This window comes from Prenolepis imparis, unplaced genomic scaffold (assembly GCF_030444845.1).
Source record: "Prenolepis imparis isolate NDT839.2.m4 unplaced genomic scaffold, iyPreImpa1.0 SCAF_4, whole genome shotgun sequence".
In the NCBI taxonomy this organism is placed as follows: domain Eukaryota; kingdom Metazoa; phylum Arthropoda; class Insecta; order Hymenoptera; family Formicidae; genus Prenolepis; species Prenolepis imparis.
The window spans coordinates 7053654-7064378 of record NW_028141162.1 but is presented as its reverse complement, the minus strand read 5'-3'; positions in this window follow the sequence as shown (position 1 = coordinate 7064378).

Genomic DNA, 10725 nt, shown 5'->3' with positions numbered 1-10725 from the left:
GTTATAAAAATTCCTTACGCTTCGGATATATTCGTCGGAACGGACTTTGTTTGTCAACTGAAAGTCATCGTTAAGAGATTTGCATAAGCTGCTATCTCTACTCCTACTACTATATTTATATCGCGCGATTTCAAATTAATTATTGCTGCTAAAGATTCGCGGTTATTTATTGATGGACGTTAAAGGAATTGGGCGACCGCCTAAAGTATTTAAATGAAGTCTAATGAAGAAAAAAAAACCGGACATCCGATTCATTGAAAAATGCAGATTTCAAGAGCGTTTTAATTAGCCGTCTTCCTTTTTCGTCGTTGCGGGGTAGGTTGCTTCATGACAAGATCTGAGATCTAAGTCGAAATTGAATTTCAGCCAAAGAATGAGAAGAGTTCTTCGCGGAATCGAATCAGGGGAGATCGTCCTGACATCTCGTTAGGTGGAAAATTCCATCGGATATCAAGGAGGACGAAAATGTTCGGTATGGAAGTTATATCATCTCGCTCTCTAGTTACACGGAGGTAATACGATTTAATTCAGCGTAACTGGGGGATCCAGACGTAAGGCAAAAATACTCGGAGATTTTCTTCCTTCGCTTAGATAGAATCTCCGAAAATAGTCATTTTCTCAATAAATCGCCATAATTCGAAAGTGCCGTGTAAAGTCGCGAAAGCCGTAGATGCAAAGTTCGCTCCTTCATACATACATATATACCACGCAGTGGCTCTCAAGAGTAAGGCAATAAAAAATGTATCTTACTTATAACGAGCATGAACAAACCACAAGCCACGCGCCGCCCGTGAGAGCCACCCCGTTGGGCTTTAGCCGCCGAAGAAAGCAAAGAGTCAAACGATCAATAGACAAGTTACGAACAAACGGAAATCCAACCGAGTGTACAAGAGAACCCGATATATAGATTCCGCATCGAAGCATTGAAATTCAGAAGCTTCGGTCGCCGGGCGAAAGTCTCACGGCGGCGCAATGAAAAAGCTCTTCTTCTCCATCGCTTTCCCCATCGCGTGTCCAGGGACCAAAAGTCCGTCGCTCGAATCTCCGCAATATGGAGGATGTGGCGGAGAGGATAGGAAAGCGTGAAAGAGAAATATCCACTCACTTCGCGATTGGGAACTTCTTGATGCACTACGGATACTCGAACTAGGAAACTGTGCTCGAATAAAGTCAAAAGGGTACCGGGGACTCTTATTTCATTGCGCCTCGCGAAGCGTGCCACGCAAAGTTATGCAGTCTGCCGTATACGGTCGGGGTGTTATCGGTGATGTGTCGGCTACTAGCAGGACCCCTCGTAAATACTTGCGCGTATTTCCAAGGAGAGGAGCGGATAACATATTCCAGACACGCCCGACTGCATCGATACCCTTGATCCGTGTATCTGAGACAGCGAAACTATTTATCGAGTTTGCATAATAGGGCCTTTGGCGTGCGCGAGATAGACAGGAGATCGTTGATTCTTGTTCGTGAGAGACAGGTATACGTGATCGCGCGTGTCGGAATTTTCTCTGAGCGCGGGAAAGGTTCTCTCTGTGACGGTGCGGAAACTCACTTTTATTTTGTGTTCGCCGGACGAATTGAGATTTACATAAATATGCATATCATGAATTTCGCTACGGTATATTAGTACGTACCTTGAAAATTCGAATATTATCTGATGACTCACGCATGTATCGTTTATAGTTACACGTTTTATGCTTATCTTTCTATATTGTCGGCGACACGAGCAAATTCAAACGCTTTCCTCAACATTTCGTTATATTACTCTTCCTACAATAATGACACAAAACTGGTTAACAAATATCTTATAAGGAATATCTTGTAAGAGTGAACGAGAATTTATTACAGTAAAATATGACGCAAGAAAGATTACGTATGTAATAGATTTATGAGAGAGAGTCTCCAAATTGCAAATATATTAAATAAATAGTCGAATAAGCCGAAGCGAATAAGCTTTTATCACGTAATCGTCCCGCAATATTGAATGATAAAAATATATAAAAATATATATTTGATTTTTTACATATATTCCCGATTAAAACAATTATTAAAATTATTAAAATTACAAGTGAATCATTAAAAGAAATATATGGAAAAAACACTTCCTGTTTATTTATCGTCGAAAATATCGTTTATTGTTAGCCGAGTAAAACCGTATGTCTCATTGAAAATCCGTGATATCACAAACCCGAAGGCCGTTTCATACGGTTTCAGAAAAGGTAAGCTTCCGCAATCGCCGCTATTGCAAGCTCCACTTGCAACCCTCCCGCCGGTCCTCATTCCTCGCGATCTCCTCTCGAAGCGGTGAAGTTGTCAAGGATAATACCGCTTTCAACTGCCACTGCAATAAAGCTTGAGCTAATACTTGTCTGTGGATTTCGCGCGGACTCGACAGAATGAGATTTAAAAAAAAGTTCAAGAAGCGAGCGAAGAATTTCGAAAAACAAGCGCTCACATTTAATTTACACGAAAATCGTTGTTCTGTCTATCAATTTTACTTGCGGTTAAATGCATTTTCGTGGAAAAAACTGATTGAAACAATTGACGTTTTCGATGATATTTCAAACAGATTGGAATTTGCAAATAATTTTAGCCAATTTATCCGCAACGTCATTTTAACAACGATAAACTTGTCGTATTACAAATAAATAAATTGCATGTTATGTAACAGCGTTCAGAGATTATCGTAATAAATAAATTACAGTAATTGCGAACGCGATATTGTTGCAACAATATAATAAAAAAGCTATGCAAAAATGCGTTTTATTTTTCGTTTTATTAACTGTATGTCAGTTAGAGCGCCGAGTTATCCTGGTCAAAATATTATCGATATTGACGTAAGCGCAGTCATTTTTAATCCTATAAACGACGTAACAGCAATATCGTGTATCGGATCAATCACTGCCAATAAACGGTGCAATGCAGCAGCGACTGGAGCAGCGATCTATGAAATGCATCGATTTCATAGCCAAACAGCGTGTCATGCCCATCTCATCGTTTATAGCATCCGACGTTCCTAGTAAGACGTGAGACGGGAGAAGGTCTGGGTACGAACAGCGATGCCGTTCGTGTAATAACAGAGCGTCGAAAGTCCGGTCTGGCATTTGGAAATTCTGACCGGTAATTTGAGCCAAAGTCGAGGTCGGAGGATTAATGGAGATGCGGTGGCACGGCGAGCATGTCTTAGCATACTGATGGAGAGTTGCGAGAGAGCGGATGTCCTTGATCGGTCAGAGGAATCGAGGTGTAGGTGTAACGAAGCAAAACAGAGGAAAAGAAGAAGTTACGACATAAAATTGTATCGCACAACCCGAGCACGCCTTGCACAAATGTCTCCCTCGACTATCCTTGGATCTCTCTGGTATCTCGCGCTTCGTTAAAACTGATACTTAATCTTCGCCGGATATGAAAGTTCGCTCAGTTATTGCAATAAAATATGATAAAGAGCCACCGGTCTGGAACTCATGGGGCACCATCGGTATATATAGCGTCACGTTGTCATGCTGTGTCGGCGCCGCGACAGCTTGGCTTGGAAATATTCCCGAATATTCCCGAAACTGAAGTCGTAAGCAGGAATATGTAAAATCGACACCGTTTTCGGATCGCGCGCAAGATAAGTCGTTGCCGATATATGGGAACTACGAGTTTCCGGGTGGATGCGCGTGATCCGCGAGAATAGCAGGCGGTTCAGCGAGTTCTAGCTGCCACCAGAAGAAAAACGATGCTGAAAATTGAAAACTAGATACGACCGAGAATTACAGACGCGGATAACAATTTTCAGATGTGCAGTCGTGTTAAAGGAAGTGAAAATTAAAATGTAGAGAAAAATTGGTAGAAGCAGCGACAAATCAAATATTCAGCGCGCTGTCAGTTTCACGTTTATATTAAATCTCTCATAATTCGTTCAAATCTTCACGACAATTTGGCTTCTCGATACGGTGTCTATATATTAGTAATTAGCTGCTCGATCGACTGCCTCTTCGAATTCATTTGCCGGTTAAAAGCGTACGAGAATCTCGGCCGAGCACGTTTTTTAGATTGGAAAACCATTCGATGCTAGCGCACGGTAATTCGACTTTTCCGTTAGCTTTGTGTTCAACGGTATACCTTTCGATTCGACGCGTTTTTCCCCGTGAAATGAAAAAAACATTCGTATATACGGGCGCACACGTTCTCCCACTCATGTTGTTGCACGACGCGAAGCTCGAGCAAGCATATTAGAAGAAAAGTATCGAAGTATTGGTAAGAGGAAAATGCGGGAAACGAGCATGTGGCCGATAAAATCTCGTACTCGCAAAGTAATGCGCACGTACACTTTTCTCTTTTCTTTTTTTTTTTTTTTTATCGAGAAACATTATCGATTGCGATCTCTTTAGCTTTAAATAAGCAACTCCCGTGCAGCATGGATGCGATTTTACGACGCGACGAAATAGCCAATCTAAGATACAGAGTTGGCAGACATTGCCAAGGATGTCGTGGGAGAGAAGCGCATAAACGTTGAGCGTAAAATACGACGAAACGGATTAAGAAACGCACAACTACGGGCGAGAGATTAGATTGATAGTGATGAAGAAAAAGGCGCGGGTGCGAAGGGAATAAAAAGATAGAAGCGAGAGTAGAGAACGATATATACATCTTTGAGAAAAATGAAGAAAAATAAAGTTCGCTAATAAATCGATTACTCGAAGATTATTCGAAAGAGCAAAACTATTTTTATGATAAATTTATATATTATATAATATATTGGTAGCCTGTGTTAACACAACTGTTGGTTTTGCAATTCGATGTCTGCAAAAATTATCAACCTTATTTTATCTTATTACGATATTACTTGAGAACCGAGAAGAGCCTTATTTAAAATATGCAAATTTCATAATTGTTTAATAAATGTTGCCAGAGAATTCACTGTTTTATAATGCGTTAGAACGCGATGTGGAGATTTCATTTTATCACATCCGTCTTCTTACTTGGGGTGCTGTTTATAACACGTTTAACGGCAATGAATTTTCTCTCTTAAATCCATGGACGCTTTCACGGCATGGCGAGTGCTTAAAAGCTGCGCGTTACTCCCCCGAGGCAAATTTTTACATAGCGATTATCTCAAACCGTCGCTTGCGTGATGAAGTGTAAGTGGCCTTCAAACGAGCACTTGTAACAAGTGCTTCGAATAGCCGATCGTTTCACTTTTCTGTACTTCTTTAGAGCTCGATCGATTTGAATATATCCTATAAATTGCTGCGCATGTTTATACCGTAATGCGCTGGACAGCATAACTTAAATAAATATATGCTTCTCATTATATACTGTAAAAAAGAATGTAATGTATTACATAAAAATATATAAAATTACATAAATAATAAATGTAAAATTACACGATAAATAATAAAAATGTATACATTTTACACTTATATTATTTATGTAATTTTACATATTTTTATGTAATACATTACATTTTTTACAGTGAGCGCCATTATATTGTTTTATAATAATTTTATATTAAAATATGTAGAGAAAAAAGAGATATCGCCTTTATATTACACAAAATAAGTTGAAAATAAGTGGAATAATAATAAGCTTTTTACGTACAAGTTTCTTAACGAAGCGAAAGTTTCATTATATTATAAAGAAAAATTATTGATTTATATACATATATATGATAAATATAAATGTAACTGAAAACATAATGGTATATCGTCAACAAATCATGGCATTGTTATATTTTATGCCCTGAGTTATTTTCAATGTTGAGACAATAAGAAAAAATAGGACAAAAAAATTGAAAAAGTATATGCATTGCTATAGAAATAGAAATGTAATAATTTATTAAAATTTGACCAAATATTGAAATATTTTCAACGGCTATTCTTCGATTATCACTTAGTTTAATTAGTGAAAATTGCATTTACGTATGCATTGCATTTTTCAATCAAGCAATTAAATTACTAGTCTAATTATTATTACAATTATATGGCTTCACGAAAACTAGACCAAATTAGCACAGGACATTCTTAGGGAACCAGAGGAAGAGAATCTGCATCTGTGCGAATTATCAAGAAACGGCTAGGATAATAGTGGTTTGCACACAAGAAAGCGGTCCATTGGTGAGAATCGTGAGATTATTAAAACTTTGCATTATTTAGACTTTAGGTTAAATTACTAAACAAGTCGCATTCTCTCCGTCGGCCTTCGTTCGTTAACAGAGCAGAAACGCGCGTCATGGTATTTTCTTTTGCCGCAACAAAATGAAAGTTTGTGAAATGTTTCTTTAAAAACTCGCCATAGCTTGTGCATGTGTGTGTATGTTTTGCATCTTATATTATCTTACAATATTTTATTATCAATTATTATATATCATTTTCTGCGTATACAAACCCTTATTTAATATAACGTAATATACATATATAAATATAAACATCTTTATTAACAGAAAGTTCTTTCGTTATCGATTCGAGGAAAAGAGACTCCTGATACATTATAAAAAGGATCTACCCGCAATCTAATTTAGCTTGGCCGCCCTCTGACTACGCATACTTAAGTGGATATAAAGTAACCTGAGGGATCCGCAGCTCTCATCTGGTACGGGTAACATTTACATTCTGTATCCGGCGGTAATCACCCCAAGCCCAAGATCCTTCGTTGAAAATTTATTCCGTATACGATACCCCTGACTCTGTGGATTACGCGGGTGCATCAAAGTTAGAGTCGAATCATTACGGCTGTCGGCGATGAGGTTGACTTGGACGACGGGCGAAGGGCGAAAGGAGTCGATTGGCAGGCACGAACAATGAATACGAAATCGTTGGTGGGGCGACTAAAAAGGAAGACGACGCGAACGAATTCTCGCACGTATAGCCGGAGATTGTTAACTATAGTAGGTGTCATAAAAAGCAGATAGTAAAGGGTTATTAACGAGATGGTGAGTTGAAAAATGACGAATTAATGCACGCGTTCATCCATATTCATTTGTCGATTAGATCGTGGAGCCTCGTAAAACCGCCAGCTGGCGAAAGATACGCGATAGCGACGGCACGCAATTATATAAGCGTGAAATGTCCGCGCAGCGTGGAATCTGAGAGACTCGTTATCACCAAACCGCCGTTTACAAACGAGTAACATACTAAAACAAGAATTCAGCTCTCCTTATTTGAGCTTGGACCCCCTGGGTTTCCCTATCCGGTATCTCGGTACTAACACCTCGTTACAGGCGTTCGCGGTCAAAGTTCGCTGATAAAGTTTATAGTTACTACAGCAAGAAAGAAGAAACAAGCGCGTAGAAGGGCGAGGCAGAAAAGTAGGGAAACAAGAACGCCGAGCAGGCTGGTAGAATAGGTGGCAAGAAAGTGAGAGGAGAGGAATAAGGGAAAGAAACGCGGGGGGAGTGAAATCGAGGCGGGAGTAAGAGAGACCGCGAAGAAAAGTAGAGTATCCCCCGCACCTGCATAATATATCGGGGAGGGCTTGACTCCGGCAGCACAAACTACTTGGTAACTACTTAGACGGGAACGCAGTTCTGACGAAACTCTCGGCAGACTACTTAGAAACTTATTTCGCGGTACGTCTTTAAAATGATATACCTACGTACTCGGGTGCAGTACGAAACGCCGCAGCCTACGAAAGGGCCATTGAAGACTGGCGAGACTGGCCATACCGGTGCCCTTTCCTCATTCTCTCTGCGCTTCGCCACTCTTTCCTTGAGAATAAATTAGTTTTTTATGGTCGGAGGATCTGGAAGGACGTAATAGCGAGCGAATATCCCCCCCCCCCTCCTTTCTTGACTCCTTTTTATTATCGTGACTGTTTCACAACTTATGAGCTTTTATAATTACTCTCTAAGATTACATGTTTGAATAAAAATATATTATATAAATCCGTGAAAGTTTTCGTCAAAGTGTACAAGGCATAGAACAAGCTTCGCAACGAGTACAGAATTTCTTTCTCTTTTCTAAACATTAATCAAAAAATTCTATAAAATAGATATTCTTAAACAATCTCTTACAGCAAATCTTTGCTTTTTCTTTTTCAACAAGAGCGACGTCAAGCTTGAGGAATTAATTTTGTGACTATAATCGTACGTATCTTATCTCTGCAAAGTATCTTAAAAATGTCGTGTTTTAAAATTTATTTAGTGGGTGCGATAATGTTGAAACTGAGGATGCGGAAAAAAAATGTGGCGAAAGCTCGCAGGGAACGACATAAATGAAAGACGGTTGAAAGATAAATAGGACCCTTCCATCCGGCAATGGTATCTTGGCGGTCAGCCATCTGGCAGCGCTACACTTTTATTTTCGACGTGGAAGTTTAAATGGTGGGTTTGCCGCTGCTGTTTCTTCCGAGATTGACGCCGCTGCTGTGCTTAAAAGCACGCAGCGGGGAGTAAAAGAATACCTATTTACCACGGTAGCACTCTTGCCACCGGCCAATCGTAAGTCACAAATTGCTGACTTCCATCACGAGTTCCCCGTGATTTATCACGGAAGCAGCGGCGAAGATTCCGACTGTAATAAGTGAATTTTTATTATTCACAGAGAAATAAACGAGAGAGAGAAAATAGTTCCCGGGCTACACGCATGTAATGTGTACATACATGTAACTTTAAAAGAGAAACAATTTTTTTTTACATATATATTCCATTAACTTGTGTACCGAAAGAATTTGAAATTTCGATTATTTATTTTCGTTGGACGATTGAGAAATATCGATATGAGAGAAAAAAAGCATCATCGATATATAGATTTAATCGGATGGCGGCGCCGCGTTGGCGCAGGTATCGAGGAAAAAAAAACAATAATCGAATTGACATGATTTTTATTGTGTACTCTGAACGAGTGTGCAAACGTTGATCCACAAACGATGTTCCCTTTCACTTCACGACTGGTTGTTGTGTTTCTTCACAAACAGAAATTACTCATGGAAATGTCGCGGTCCTGTTTTCGTTTTCCTCTATATTTACCGCGATCCACGAATTAATCAGTTATACACGGGAGACTAGCTGAAGCGGTGTGTTTATACGAGAACACGACAGCCGCTTGAAATTCCGAATGAACCAACCAACCAACCAACGTCGAATATCCGTTTCGCTATTCTTTTAATTTCACCGTTTGTCGACGGAGAAACGGCTAAACTCTACGAGCGTAACAGAGAAACGCGAGAACGAATTCCGTCTGAACGTCGCCGCCGCCATCACCCGTCGAAGAATTTACCTCGAGGGAATTCAAATATACACTAAGCGTCTCCACTCGGTACAACCCTTTCCCCATACCGCTTACAATTCTACAACCTTCTTGGCACGGCACGGAGCTCCATTTACCTCGGTTCTACATCCTACCCTTACAGACGTATCCGCATGGTACGTCCGAAAAATCCCGCACTATGGAACATTGCCGACTCGATTTGCCATATAAACGGTAAATTGGGAAAAATGATCAATTGTGCTGATTATTCCCATTTCAAGGATAACTTCGTATCAACCAAAACAGTCTCATATTTTTGATAATTATAAAAATTAATTATCAATAATATTTTCATATAGCGGTAAAATATAAGGTATATAGGTACGAAATGATGAAAAGAAAACTATGAAATTGAAAATTAAATTAAGATTAATATTAAATAAAATTAATATTATTTCTGACTGTCAATTTTCGACAACAAAAATAAAAATCGTATCAATAAAAACATATATAATTATGAAGTTTATGTTTCATCATTATTATATAAATAATAATAAAATTATGCCGAAAAAATTCACAATTTATAAATTTATATATCATTTTCATTAATAAATGTTCAAATATTTTTTATACAAAAATGCGTGTTGCTCCACGTATAAAAATTAGAAAGTAATATAAGTATTATTAACATCATAAAAAATATTTCTAGCGTAAACACATATAGATATCCACCTTACTTGCATTAAATGTTGGTAGAGTTATTGTATTCGGTACTAAGGAATATTCGCGTGCTTTGCATCAAACTACCGAACTGCAAGCTGCGCTTCTATTTTGTGCAATTCCGTTTGCATATAGACACGATCCTTGGTAACTACTGCATGTTATACCAAATTTACGATCTTTGCGGTAAATGTTACCGGAGGTAAGCTTTGTCAGGAGAACATGTACTTATATACGCATACCTCTGTAGAAATTAGTCTTCTTTCTAACAAGGTATCAAAGTATTTCTAACAAAGTATGAGGCATTAAAAACATTGTTTACGATTTTTTATCCACTCTGTTTATCGAATTACATAAAATATTTAACATAAAATGAAAAAATGCTTTAGAACAATAATACATAAACCAATACTATAAACGTTTAATTGTGTGTGTCTTTTGGGATGTTTAATATTTAATATATTATAAGGATATATATAGGTATATATTCGCGTACTTGTTTTTCTAGCGAAACTCTGCTGACAGATACTCTGTTCCGATAATAAACAACTCTAAAAATATAAATTTAGTAAAAAGAAAAATATATCATAACTCTACAATTGCGAAGAATTGTATTTCTCGAAATACTTCGCTGACAGAAACTATCAAGAACTTTGAATCGTGCAACTTCGAGATGTCCTCTATATCTATACCTTTGAATTTATATCCCATGTACATACGTACGATACCATATGTATGCGGAACTATACATTTCCGAGGAAGCACGCCGCTTCAAATATAACGCATATATACCTGCACGTTAAACAGTACACGGAAACTCGGTACACGTGTTACT